The sequence below is a fragment of the Podarcis melisellensis genome (genome assembly GCF_964234715.1).
Source record: "Podarcis melisellensis genome assembly, chromosome: 13".
Classification (NCBI taxonomy): Eukaryota; Metazoa; Chordata; class Lepidosauria; order Squamata; family Lacertidae; genus Podarcis; species Podarcis melisellensis.
The window spans coordinates 29,588,791-29,602,123 of NC_138545.1; positions in this window are offsets into that span (position 1 = coordinate 29,588,791).

A 13,333-nucleotide genomic window follows, 5' to 3' on the forward strand; every position below is an offset into this window, starting at 1 on the left:
AAGGCACCAGGTTTGGGAAGGCTATGTTTAGTTCAACATCTCTAGGATGCCAGCTTCTCAACCAGCTGCCATAGCTGCGTCTTCAACAGCGGCTTGGTACACAGATGTTAGCTGGCAGTGGTGTTTATCCCCATGCCATTAATGAGTTTGCCATGATTTTTGCTGCACACCAAACTATTGCTAAGTGCACAAGAGCAGCTCAGGCATTTTCCCCTGGTCAGTTGGCAACTCTCTATTCATTTAATTTATAAATAACTCTCAGTACAAGAGGGCAGGTCCCTGCTCCAAGGAGCTTACATTCTAAAATTTCAGCACACAAGGGAAACAGAAGAGGCAGGAGTAAAGAGGAAAGCAATATGCAGTTGTTTTGGTTGCACGTGCTTCAATAGTCTTCAGTACAATCTTGAGTTAACAGCAAGGGATGAAAACTAGCCAAATGTTTCCTGAAAAAGCTGGGCTTAAATGAGAGGTTTAAAGGAAGGAACAGAGGTGATAACATGCTGGGTTCCTGGAAGGCAGTTCCAAACATACCAGGCACCATGAGAACAGGATGTTAAACTGCTGTAGATGGGACTCATCCAGGAGGACTCATTGTACATCCTTATGGTCAAACTCCAGTGGTAACTACTACACTTCCATCACCTTATTTCTGCCTCCTCACGTCTCATGCTAGAAGGGGCTGTCTGACGCTAAGGCCACCCCAAGACATCTTGGGGCCAGAGGTGCAAAATCCAACAACATTATGCTGTTGTGCAATTCCCATTCATTTCAGTTGGACTCCCTGCCAGATTGTGCTTTGTGGGTCTAGACTGTCACTCACATCCATCTCCCTTAATGGCACCAAAAGCCCGCTTGCTGCCTGAGGCTGCTGTCACATAATATGACCGGCATTGTCCACAGTTCAACAAAAACCAGAATCATCATGCCATGACTTAATTTAATTGCATAGCACCTGAACACCCACACAGCCAAAACTATGACCTGGTATCATAGTGATGTCAAATGACTGACAGGCAAGGTAGCGCCACCCACCTGTTACACTGGCTCCCACAGGGTGCAGTGGGAAAGACAGGGATGCAGCCTAATGGCCGGATCAAGTTCCTAGATTTAACACTAAATGGCAAACGAATGACTGGACTTCAGTGTAACCACCCAAGAGCAAACGGCCAGTCTGTGGTTGTAAGAGAGACACCTGCCCAGCAACACTTAACATTAGGAGAAGAGTTTTACAAGCTCCATTTTAAAAAAACACCCAAAATACACCTTGGGACGGTGCCCCGGTTCGCCCAGAAAGTGAAATGCGACTGTATTACGAAAGGCAGGAGACTTAGGAAAGGAAGTGTACCAGCCAGAAGAAGGGAACCGATGGTTATGGGAGCTGTTTCAAGACCGGGTTGGGAGCATAGGAAAAGGTGATGATGCAGGGGCCAAGGAAAGAGACAGTGGCCACAGAAGCCTTAGGAAAGGTGGTAGATGAAGCAATAAGCAGAAGCCAAGGAGTCAAGGGAGGTGGAGTTGACAGAAGCCGTGGGAAAATAAAGCCAGACAGAGCCAGCTAGGAATAGACGAGTTGCGGGTGGCACTGGCCCGTTCAGCCACACCATGAATAGCATGTCCATATACACGTTCTCTCACTTTGTGAGCATCTCCCTAGTGCAGGGGTGGGGAATATTTTTGGCCTGGCAGTCCAGATCTTTGCCTTACACCCCATCATGGGTCCACTTTTACGGGTGGGTCTGGGAGCCCCACTCGTCAATTACCTGGTGTCATGGTGGTGACTGCTAGGTGTGCAATCCCACCGCACCCTGTCAAAAGTTGACTTGAGGGGTCCGCGGGGAAGGGAATCTCCTTCACCATCACACAATTTCTGATAGGGAACATGCTGGCAACACAGCACAAAGCCTGGCTGAACCCTCCTCTGCTCAGGAGCTACTGAGTTCAAGTCTTAAGCTTCTCCAGTTCTTTCGAACGGTACAAAACAGAGAGCTTTGGGCAAAGCACTTTTGAGTGCCCCAATTGGCTACAGCAAGACCCCAGAGCGCATAGGAGGAGGGGTACACCCAGTGGGACATGGAACACCCCTCATTTGAGGGGTGTTCCCATGAAATCTTCAAAGCTTGAAAATTACAGGCCGGTTGGTTCACTCGAGACCAGTTGTTTTGATCCCTTTTAGTTTAGCTTTCCCTTTAAGGAGGCAGATCGGGCCATTGTTTTCAATATCTGTGTTGTTTTTATTTTCAGAGTCTGCTTTATTGGATCAGGGCAAAGTCAAACAGGGTCCACCCTGCCTGGCAAAGCCACCTGCCATGTGCCTTTCCAGGGTGTTGTCTCCAGCCAGCGGGAGGCCTGCCTTTCTCCCACCATCCCATGTGAGTTACTCTCTTCTGCTCCTTGTGTTTTCAAAAGCCATATCCATCTGAGAAGGGCTGTTTGTTTAGAAAGCCTTGCCTCTCTCGGTCACGTGTGCCGCCCATGTGAGGCGCATTCCATTTTTAGCCACAACAACTTCTTCACTAGACAGCTCTGCTGCAGTGACATGTGCAGAGCCCGGGAGGGAGGAGACACGACACGTGTATGAGCAGGATCTGAGCCGTGCGGGGTGTGTGTGTGTGTGTAGTTTTCTGGCTACAGGAAATTCCTGTTACAAAGCAAGGCATGTTTTATTTTGCAGGCTGAGAGAGCGAGGAGGGATTTCTTTTTTTAAAACAGAAGAAGGGCAGGCTCAATGAACCATAGTGTGAGGAGGAGGAGGAGGGACAAAAACAGCCACCCTAGACCAAGAGATCTGCTTGTTTGGGTTTTGCGAATATGTCACTAATCCCTTAGCAGATATTAAAGGGGAAGGGGAGGTGGGAGTTTGGGGAGGGGGAGTCCTCAATGCAGAGGAAACTGCAGCAAAGCCAAGTGTGGGGTGTATTTACATCTGCAGCGGATTTCAACGCCCTTTCTCCGTGAAAGAAGCAACAAAATGCACGGGGGGGGAGAAGAAGGCGGGCGTTGTTCCTTGCCGTACACAGAACATGTAAAGTGAAATGTTCATTTGGAGCAAAGAGATAAAAAGGCAAGGTGTAAGCTTTCAAGTCACAGAGCAGGGCTTTGCAGATTCAGTCAGTTTTTTTGGAGGGGGAGGTTTCCGTTTCTGAGCATAGTATTTTAACCCTATATCTGTGAACTGTTTTTAATAATAATAATACAGTTATTTATTTTCATGGTTCAGAAGATAATTCTTTAAGAAAACAATTGTTACAACAGTAAACAACAAGTAACTTGTCCCGATAAAATTACTGTACAGACTTTTATCATGCCATGTGTTAAAGTTTAATTTGATTACTCTGAGAGATCACGTCACATTTTCCCTTGAGTGCTGGGTGGATTCCAGCCACAATCTGAACCATTTATGTATTCAAATAAACATCTGCCATATGTTATAAAAGGAGTATGGATTGTGTTTGCCCTTTGCCACTCCTACCTGGCATGTTAGTTTCTCAGCCAATGCTATTGACCATACTCTGTTATACCAAGAATCAATGTTCAGCCCATCACCAGATTTCCAAGGTCATCTGTGGACTGTTTTAGCCTGTGTCAAATATAGGGGCCTGAGTCACATCATTCCAACCCCGGTTCTGATTTAGCCGGGATGGCTTTTTATGTCGTTGATTTTGCAACCAGTGGCTTCTGGCAAGCAAATTTGCAAACTTTTATTCTTGGCAATCAGCAGTATAGAAGTGCACAAGTGGCTGGCAATACCATTATCTTTTGCAGAGTCCGATTGGGCCGCTGTCAGCTTTTGACATCCACAAGCCCAACCAAGTGCATCTGAAAAGGCTACATGTCCCCAGGCTTAGCAGAAGCCTGTCCTATTGCTATGTAACCTTTATCTGTCTTGTCTTATTTTCTGGACCCAAGAAGACAACTGTGCATGCTGTACGAAGTTGGAGCAGACAAGTTGTTACAGAATCACTGCACACAGGAAAACCACACAGGAAATAACAAGATTAATAAAAACCACTTCAGTGTTCATTCACACAAGCGATAGAGGGAAAAATGCCCTCTGGGGCTAATATATGTCAGAGAATTCCCACATGTCAGTTCCGGCATTCCAGTGGAACTCTATGCTCGGAATGCAGAAGGCAGCCTATTCTGATGAAGGTTAATTCCTTTGACCTGGAGAAGCCTTCGAAAACTAAAATTATTTTCTCGTGCTTTCCCTTTCCCCAAGAGATAGGAAACTCCACAGGCAGCCCTTTACAGGGCTCATTCTCTGTGAGATATGTTTATGCTCATCTACAAATGCACATGTTGAGCAGAGGGGAGTGGGCAGACACCCAGACAGAAAGGGCAAGTCTTTAAAGCAGCATCGATTTCCCCAAAGCAAAGCATATCCTCTTGCAAACTACTGGGGGGGAAAATCAGATCCCCTTTTCTCATTGGCTACAATCAAAACCACCAAGCTGTTCCCTTCAGCCCTCTTCCAAGTACAGTGGTACCTCAGGTTACAGACGCTTCAGGTTACAGACTCCTCTAACCCAGAAATAGTACCTCGGGTTAAGAACTTTGCTTCAGGATGAGAAATCGTGCAGTGGCAGCGGGAAGCCCCATTAGCTAAAGTGGTACCTCAGGTTAAGAACAGTTTCAGGTTAAGAACGGACCTCCAGAACGAATTAAGTTCTTAACCCGAGGTACCACTGTAGATGAAATGTCCAACAGCTAATAGCCACCAGAACTCAGATGTCATCATTGCTCATTAATCTAAAATATTCAGCTTTATGAGCAAAAGTGTACTTTAAGTGAAGGTCATTTTGTGTTTGCATAAGCATTTATTTCTGGAATTCTGCTTGGAAATGCCCCAGGCATCAGAAGGGCTTATGCTGTATGCTATATGATATGGGTCAGGTGTAACAGATCCAAATATAAAGTCTCTTAATTGTGCCAAAGGGGGAATAATATCGGTGTGCGGACAAATAAGAAGCAGAGTAGTTTCCATAGGGCTGGAGCAGAATTGGGTATAACTGTTTGAAAGAGGGAGTGAAGAACAATCATAAGTTCCTGCATACCTTAACCAGCTCATGCATTACCTGCAATTTAGGGGAAGGGGCTTAAATTTGTCAAGTGAACCAATGTTTTTAGGTGGATTTAGTCCAATCTGAAATTAATTCACTGGATGGAAGGAATATATATAAAGTTGCTTCCATTGATGGCTGAGAAATCAAATTAATATTTGGTTTCTGGTCATTTTTCTACCATTGCCATTTACATTATGTTGCACTACCGCTACTCACGCAATTAAAAGGTAAAGGGACCCCTGACCATTAGGTCCAGTCGTGGCCGACTCTGGGGTTGCGGCGCTCATCTCGCTTTATTGGCCGAGGGAGCCGGCGTACAGCTTCCGGGTCATGTGGCCAGCATGACTAAGCTGCTTCTGGTGAACCAGAGCAGCGTACGGAAACGCTGTTTACCTTCCCGCTGGAGCAGTACCTATTAATCTACTTGCACTTTGATGTGCTTTCGAACTGCTAGGTTGGCAGGAGCAGGGACTGAACAACGGGGATTCGAACCGCCAACCTTCTGATTGGCAAGTCCTAGGCTCTGTGGTTTAACCCTCACGCAATTACTTAGCATTTAATTGGTGGTCAGTACAGAAACTGATTCATTTAAGATTTCGGCTCTGTTGCATGCAGTGGAGTTGAGGGTAATAACAAATTATAAAACAGAACCTGTAAAGTAAGTCCGGGGCAGCAGCTGACCTGTGGCCAGAAGATGCTGCTAGATTCCAAGCCCCATATGCCCCAAACCAACATGGCCAATGACCAAGGATGATAGGAGTTGTGGTCTAACAGCATCTGAAGTGACACCTGGTAGCATTGATGCAGTGCAGGGCTACCTTAAGTATTGCTATTATTAGAGAAGAGTTCTGCTTCTGCTACTGAGTCTTTTTCCATTGAATTAGGTAAAGGTAAAGGTACCCCTGACCGTTGGTCCAGTCGCGGATGACTCTGGGGTTGCATGCTCATCTTGCTCTATAGGCCAAGGGAGCCAGCGTTTGTCCTCAGACCGCTTCCGGGTCATGTGGCCAGCATGACTAAGCCGCTTCTGGCGAACCAGAGCAGCGCACAGAAACGCCATTTACCTTCCCGCCGGAGCGGTACCTATTTATCTACTTGCACTTTGACGTGCTTTCGAACTGCTAGGTTGGCAGGAGCAGGGACCGAGCAACGGGAGCTCCTCCCATCGCAGGGATTCGAACTGCCAACCTTCTGATCTGCAAGCCCTAGGCTCTGTGGTTTAGACCGCAGGGCCACCCGCGTCCCTCCATTGAATTGATGAACCATTATTTCCTAACAAATAAAAATGGTGGTGAGGGTACCAAGTCAAACACATTGCATGGACAACAGCGCAGCAGGGTTGCAGCAGTGTCTGATGCACAGCTCACCTTGGGACAAAAATGGAGGTGACATAGGTGCATACAGGCATGCAAGGGGAGAGCGACCGCAGCTGCACCAAGCTGACTCCAGGAGCCACCTAGTGGCCAGAGGTTGTAATGTCTGTGAGGCATGCTGTGATGATGCTGTAAACTGGCAAATACAGTGGTATCTTGGGTTAAGAACTTAATTTGTTTTGGAGGTCCGTTCTTATCCTGAAACCGTTCTTAACCTGAGGTACCACTTTAGCTAATGGGGCCTGCCGCTGTGCGCTTTCTGTTCTCATCCTAAAGCAAAGATCTTAACCCGAGAAATAACTCTTATTTCTGGGTTAGCGGAGTCTGTAACCTGAAGCGTCTGTAACCCAAGGTACCACTGAAAATGTAAAAGCCATAAAAGTGTTTTGAAAATTGTGAATGTCCTGTGAACAAATAATTACTGTAGAACAGAGTTCCTTGTCGTCTCATTGTGCAAATTCCAAAGGACTTTCACAGCAAAGCACAAAAGGCATCCTAAAGCCCAACAGATTCATTGTGGCGTAAGCTTTTCTGGGCTGAGCATTCCATGGGACCTTAGGCTCACAGAATAGTAGAGCTCGAAGGGACCACGAGGGACATCTAATCCAACCCCTTTCAATACAGGAATCTTTTGCACAATGCAGGACTCGAACCCATGACCCTGAGATTAAGAGTCTTACGCTCTACCAACTGTGCTGTCCCGCCTTATGCCACAAAAAGATAAGGTTTGACTTTAAGGTGCTCCAAGATTCCTTTTTGTCTCCAGGGTTGTGTACTTGACAACGCTAGGGAGGTAGGGAGAAGGCTGGGATGGGACTTCAATAGTGTCACCTAATATACTACAACAACCCCCCCCCCCAAAAAAAAGGTAAAGGACCTCTGACAATTAAGTCCAGTCGCCAACGACTCTGGTATTGCAGCGCTCATCTTGCTTTACTTGGCGAGAGAGCCGGCGTTTGTCTGCAGACAGTTTTTCCGGGTCACGTGGCCAGCATGACTAAGCTGCTTCTGGCGAAACCAGAGCAGCACAAGGAAACACCATTTACTTTCCCGCTGGAACGGTACCTATTCATCTACTTGCACTTTGACAAACCTAGGTTGAAGTAAATGGGTGAGGGAAGGCAGAGGACCCAACCAGGTTTGAGGTTAGAAAAGGTTAAGATTTAAAAAGGCTTCTTTGTTATAGATTTAACCCAAGGAATGCTGGGAGCTGGAGCTGTAGGAGAGAGCTGGGGGTTTCACATAGACTTTTCAGCCTTCATACATGGGTGAACACAGGAATTTCCCCCCTGGGGCAGTGGGCAAAGTTAGTTTTCCAAATAACTGGACAAAGGAGTATAAACCGCACTGGATAACTGGTCAACCGTTTCTGGTAGATTTGGTGACTGAGCCGTGGTAAGACCTTGATGGACCTGACCTTTCAGAAGCTACCTGCTCCATTGTTTCTCAGCTGGTAAGGCTCAATTTGTGCATGGAGCTGGCACTAGATGCTGGCCTTCCACCCACAAATGAAGCCCTCCATTCTTTTCTTGGCTGTCTCTAGGTTTTAATGAATTGCACTGCTGCTGCCATCAACTTCACAGCTCCCTTACCATTTCAATATGTACACGAGGCATAGACAACACTGCAATACAGTCTTGGGTTTGTTCTAGGTTACTCTGTAGGGTGGGCATAACCTATTCTCTCTCAGCTCTTTCCATGTGAACCTACCCGGACCCTGAGATCATCTTCTGAGGCCCTCCTTTGTGTGCCCCTTTTCTCGAGAGGTTTGGAGGGTGGCAACATGAGAACGGGGTCTTTTTTTTCTGCAGTGGCTCCGTCTGTGGAATGCTCTCCCCAGGGAAGTTCGCCTGGCACCCTCATTATATACCTTTAGGTACCAGGCAAAAACGTTCCTTTTTAACCTGGAATTTGGTTAATCCAATTTACATCCTAGGCCTTTTAAAATGTGTGTGTTTTTTGTGTGGGGGGTATTGAGTTGCTGTTTTTCTTTTTATTAGGTATTTTGTGGTTTTATATCTTGCTTTTATTCTGTGAAGTGCCCTGAGACCCCCAGGTATAGGGCGGTACTGTATATAAATTCAATACATCACCATCATCCAGTCCTGTTCTTTGCAATATGGGTGTAAGAGTTATCTGCATGGGCAATGAATATATTTTTAAAAAATGTTTACCAGCTGGGAGGCAGTGGGACTTTTTTGGGGGGGGGGGTGGTTAAGAAATAAGACCTGTGTTAGAAATATTATGTATTTCCATCTTTATTGCTACCTTTTGTTTTTGGGTACCTTTTGTCCAGTACACAGCTACACTAAATCCTGGCTACCTGAATTGTTTTCTGCTGGGCAGCTATTATTACTCCACCAAGGAAGACAAGAAAGGAAAAAAAGGACTAAAAAAAAAAGAACCCGTAAGTTCCTTCTAAAGACAGTGGGTTTTTCATTCTAGTTGTCTCTTCATCTGATTGGCTAGATCTGCTTTCCTAAACATCAGTCATTGCTATGCCTTCATTTGTTGGTTGAAAACCCTGAAAGACAGAAAGAGGTAAGTTTCTCACAAAACAAATCGGCAAATGTGCCTGCGCGTTTTGTCTCATATCTTGTGTTCTACAAGTTGTAAAATCTTCCTGCTTGCACTAGTAGCTCTCCTGGCAAACACCCTTGGTACCACAAGATGTCAGTTCCCAACATTTCTTTGGAGGGGAAGCCATTACAGTTAAACTGGAATTGTAGCTACACTTCAGGGTGGTTTGTGGGCCTTCATGCCTTGAGATAGAAGGGAAGACGAATCTGACAATGGTTTGGAATCTTTTAACATTAACGGAATCTTCAGAACAGGTGGGCAGAGGCAGTTCTGCCACCCTCAAACATAGCAAAATTTTACACTTATTGTTGTCACCTGCTCCTAAACCCTAAATAGTGTGTGAAAGAGGACAGGATTCTTGGAAGTGTGAGGTCAACCAGCTGTACGCTTGACCCTTGCCCTTCCTGGCTTATTAAGTAGTCAGAGTATCATGTGTCAAGTGCATTGTAGTCAGAAACAGTCTGGGTGGGTGAGGACAGTGGTCAGTGAATGCCTCAGTAGGACCTGATAACACAAGTGCCATGGGTCCGAGCAAGAGTTCCCCAAAGCTACCTTCTGTATGTACCCTGAAAATGGAAGCAAAACTATCACATCACCATGCTCCTAGGTCACAGTGGAGTTAAAGCTGGGTTTGAAACTGATTGTATTTCTCTCTTTCTCTCTCTCTCTGTTTAGTTCACATGACATCCTCCTCATCTAAGTGGCAGCCTACATTTTCCCCAGCCTAAATTCAGATTTTACCAATCAGTGCATAATCTGATATGGGAAGAAACTCCAATATAAAATTGCATGTTGCTGTGCACGTACAGACGTCCAATGTGTGGGTGGTGGTCGTTTCTTTAATTTTGTGAGGACATTTCACTGGGTTCTGTCTGTCACCAGACCACCTGCTTCCATTTTGTTCCCACCAGCACAAAGGAAAAGATAAAGCCTGGTTTTTGTTGCTGGTTCTTGACTATACAGGCAACCCTCCCCCCCATTTGCACAATTTCAATATGCATGTGACTCTGCGCATGTGCATCATGCTGAACCCAGAAGTGACCCAAAAATGGGGCAGAGGTGGAACAGAGTGTTTGCAGGCTTTTTCAATAGCGCTTCAAATATATGTGATTTCACTGATTCATGTGGTGCCTTGGAATGTAACCCCCACGTAAATGGGGGGTCGCATATATGTGTGTGTTTAATTTTAATAAAATTTTTGTTCCCCTCCTTTCTAGCTGTTCTTATTTTATCTGTAAGCCCCCTTGAGTCTCCTTCAAGGAAAAAGGTGAGGTATAATAATAATAACGGCACTGTATTTTAATTTTAAAAACAACTTTTTGTTCACAACTGCTCTTACACAAAACAGCTGTATTAAAAAGAAAACCTGACCTTTCTGCTACAGGAGTATTACTACCAGACTTTTGGGGAGCTGGATCTTTGATTAACCACTGTGTTGGATAACAAAACAAAACAAAACAAAACAAAAAATCCATTAGAAAATTGCTCTGTGGCACCAAAAAGCTCTCTGTGCCCCACCAGTGGCAGACCTTGGGGTCTCAAATTTCAGTGGTGTCATATGCTACACCAAAATTCAGTGCCTCCTGCCTCTCGCACTCCATTCTAAATCATAGTTGTGATGTCCCCTGTTGTGCCCCTGAGGCTCCACGCCCAGCGCAATTGAACCGGTCATGCTCCCCTAAATCCACCTGTGTCCCCACCTCTTTGTCTTTCCACCTTGCAGAGATGAGGTGGCTTTAATTTAATTTATTTTAAAAAACAGGTTGGCTAGGTGTACTGCAGAGCTAAGTGATAGCTGAGAGGCATTTGTGGGAAAGTTGGATAGTGTAAGGCAGGCTGGAGTCTCAGCTAGCACTTAGCTCTTAAAAAGGGTCACACCATATATTTAAAGCACTCTTATATCATTTTTAATAGTCATGGCTTCCCCCAAAGAATTCTGGGAACTGGATGCTGAGAGTTGTTAGGAGACTCCCCACAGAGCTACAATTTCCAGCAACCCTAACAAACAACAGTTCCTAGAATTTTCCAGGAGAAGCCATGACTATCAAAGTGGTTTAAGAGGGTTGTAAGTTTATGGTGTGGGACGCGGTGGCGCTGTGGGTTAAACCACAGAGCCTAGGACTTGCCAATCAGAAGGTCGGCAGTTCGAATCCCCGCGACAGGGTGACCTTACGGTGTTTCCATGCGCTGCTCTGATTTGCCAGAAGCGGCTTTGTCATGCTGGACACATGACCTAGAAGCTGTACGCTGGCTCCCTTGGCCAATAAAGCAAGATGAGCGCCGCAACCCCAGAGTCGGTCACGACTGGACCTAATGGTCAGGGGTCCCTTTACCTTTTAAGTTTATGGTGTAGATTTGTGTCGTCACTTGGTAAGGGTGTGTTTTTTAGAGGGGAGAGAGGAGTAACCATTGTGATGCCCTGTGGCCTAAGCTGAGACAGCTGATATAACCCTTTTGTAGTTTTCTATTGCTTCCAGCTATCTCAATACTGATATACGGTAATGATGATATTTAAACCTCATAATGGAAGAATTATTTGGAAACTGGTATTAGTTGACCAGCCCCCATGTAGAAAATGGAACACCTACAGCTCATTCAGAGTCTTTGGACAGCTTTAATGTTGAGTTACATCGTGCATCCAATCTAGCAGCCAGTTAAACACTGGGGCCTGGATTTATAACTGAGGATATAATTTGAATAATTTTAGGGGATTCATTTACGACTTCGTTACTTAACAGAATGATAAACTGTTAATATTCTTTTTGTCCCTGTTCCTACTCTGGCTACACTTATTACAGGACCTAATTATGTCATCCACAAACATCAGGGGGTCAGTTCACCTGTTCAATGCAATCAGCTGCCAGAAATGCCCTTCTTCACTCTACGTAAAATAAACAGACCAGACTCGTTGCAAAAGAACAAGCTCTGGAGTATACCAGGGAGCCAAATGAACTCCACAAAGCAGGAGATGGCGCTCAAGAGCAACGGTTGTTCCAGAGGTCAGCCTGGGCTTTGACAGGAGTGCCAAGAAATCCCTCTGAGCTGTCTGGAAACTCAGTAGATCCATCAGCCTCCGAGGGCGGACCATCCTAGTAGGTTCCCTGCCTCTGCAGAGAGGGGAAAGTGCTGAAAGCCTAAATCTCAACAGGAAGTGATTTGACCATGACAGTGGACTGGTGTCAATATCCCCCAATTTCAGATTACCCTCTAACTGCCCAGTCAAGAAAACAAGGTCCAGGCGGGGAGACTGCTGGGCAGCAAGGTGGGTGGGAAACCAGCAGAATCCCTAATCTATCCCGATTGTCCAATACTAGGCACACAGAGAACCCTCCTTGCCCCTCAAGTCTGCCCTGTTGCTGCCCTGAGTACCCATGTGGTCACAGCTGGCTGAGAGAAACTTCACCCTGCTCACCCACACGCCTCAGTGATACAGACCACATTGGCTTCCTCACCCACAATCCAGTCATGGATGAGGGAGATTGTATTCCAAGCTGACCTGGCATTCAGCAACAGCCATGTGCAGACCCAAGGGCTGGCTGACAGGACAACCACCATTCCCCAGGTTGAAGGAGGAAGGGCTGGCACACCACCAATTGCCTGTGCCATGTGCCCCTTACCCAGCTTGCCCCACCTCCCATACCATACCTCCCCCTGCTCTGAACTACTGCAATTGCCCCCTTGCTCTTGCCAGCTCCTCTCTCCCTGGCACATTTTTTCAAGTGAAAACAAAACCAAACAAAATCCACACAGTCATGCATTAACCCATGGCTTCCTCCAAAGAATCCTGGGTATTATAGTTTCTTCCTCACAGTGCTACAACTCCCAGCACACTTAACAAAGTGCAGTGCCCATGATTTGTTGGGGAAAGTAATAGGTGCTTTTAATGTGTTGGATGTGCCAGTCTAAGCCAACGAATGGAGACCAATATTGAATTTGCTAGTCTAAAGGTGTCTCAAGACTCTTGTTTACGTTTCGTGATATTGCATATTTAGTAATAATTCATAACATAGCCTTTACTGCAAACACTTTACATAAGGTTAACTGAGGTTTCAGTGTGTTTTGAGCGCGAATTACCCAGTGTTCCCTGCTTGCCTTCTCACCAATCAACATATACTATTTTCTAAGAGCGCCTACAGATGAATTGGTGTACGGGTGTTTTATTTTTATTTTTTTATGCTGAAAATGTCCCTTTTTTTTAAACTCCGTGCCCCCCCCCCGCCCGCCTCCTCCACTTCACGCGCCCTTCCTCGCAGGCGGGCAACTCGCCCCTCCCCCTCCCGAGGCGCCTCTCCCTCGCCTTCCATCCTCTCCCGATGG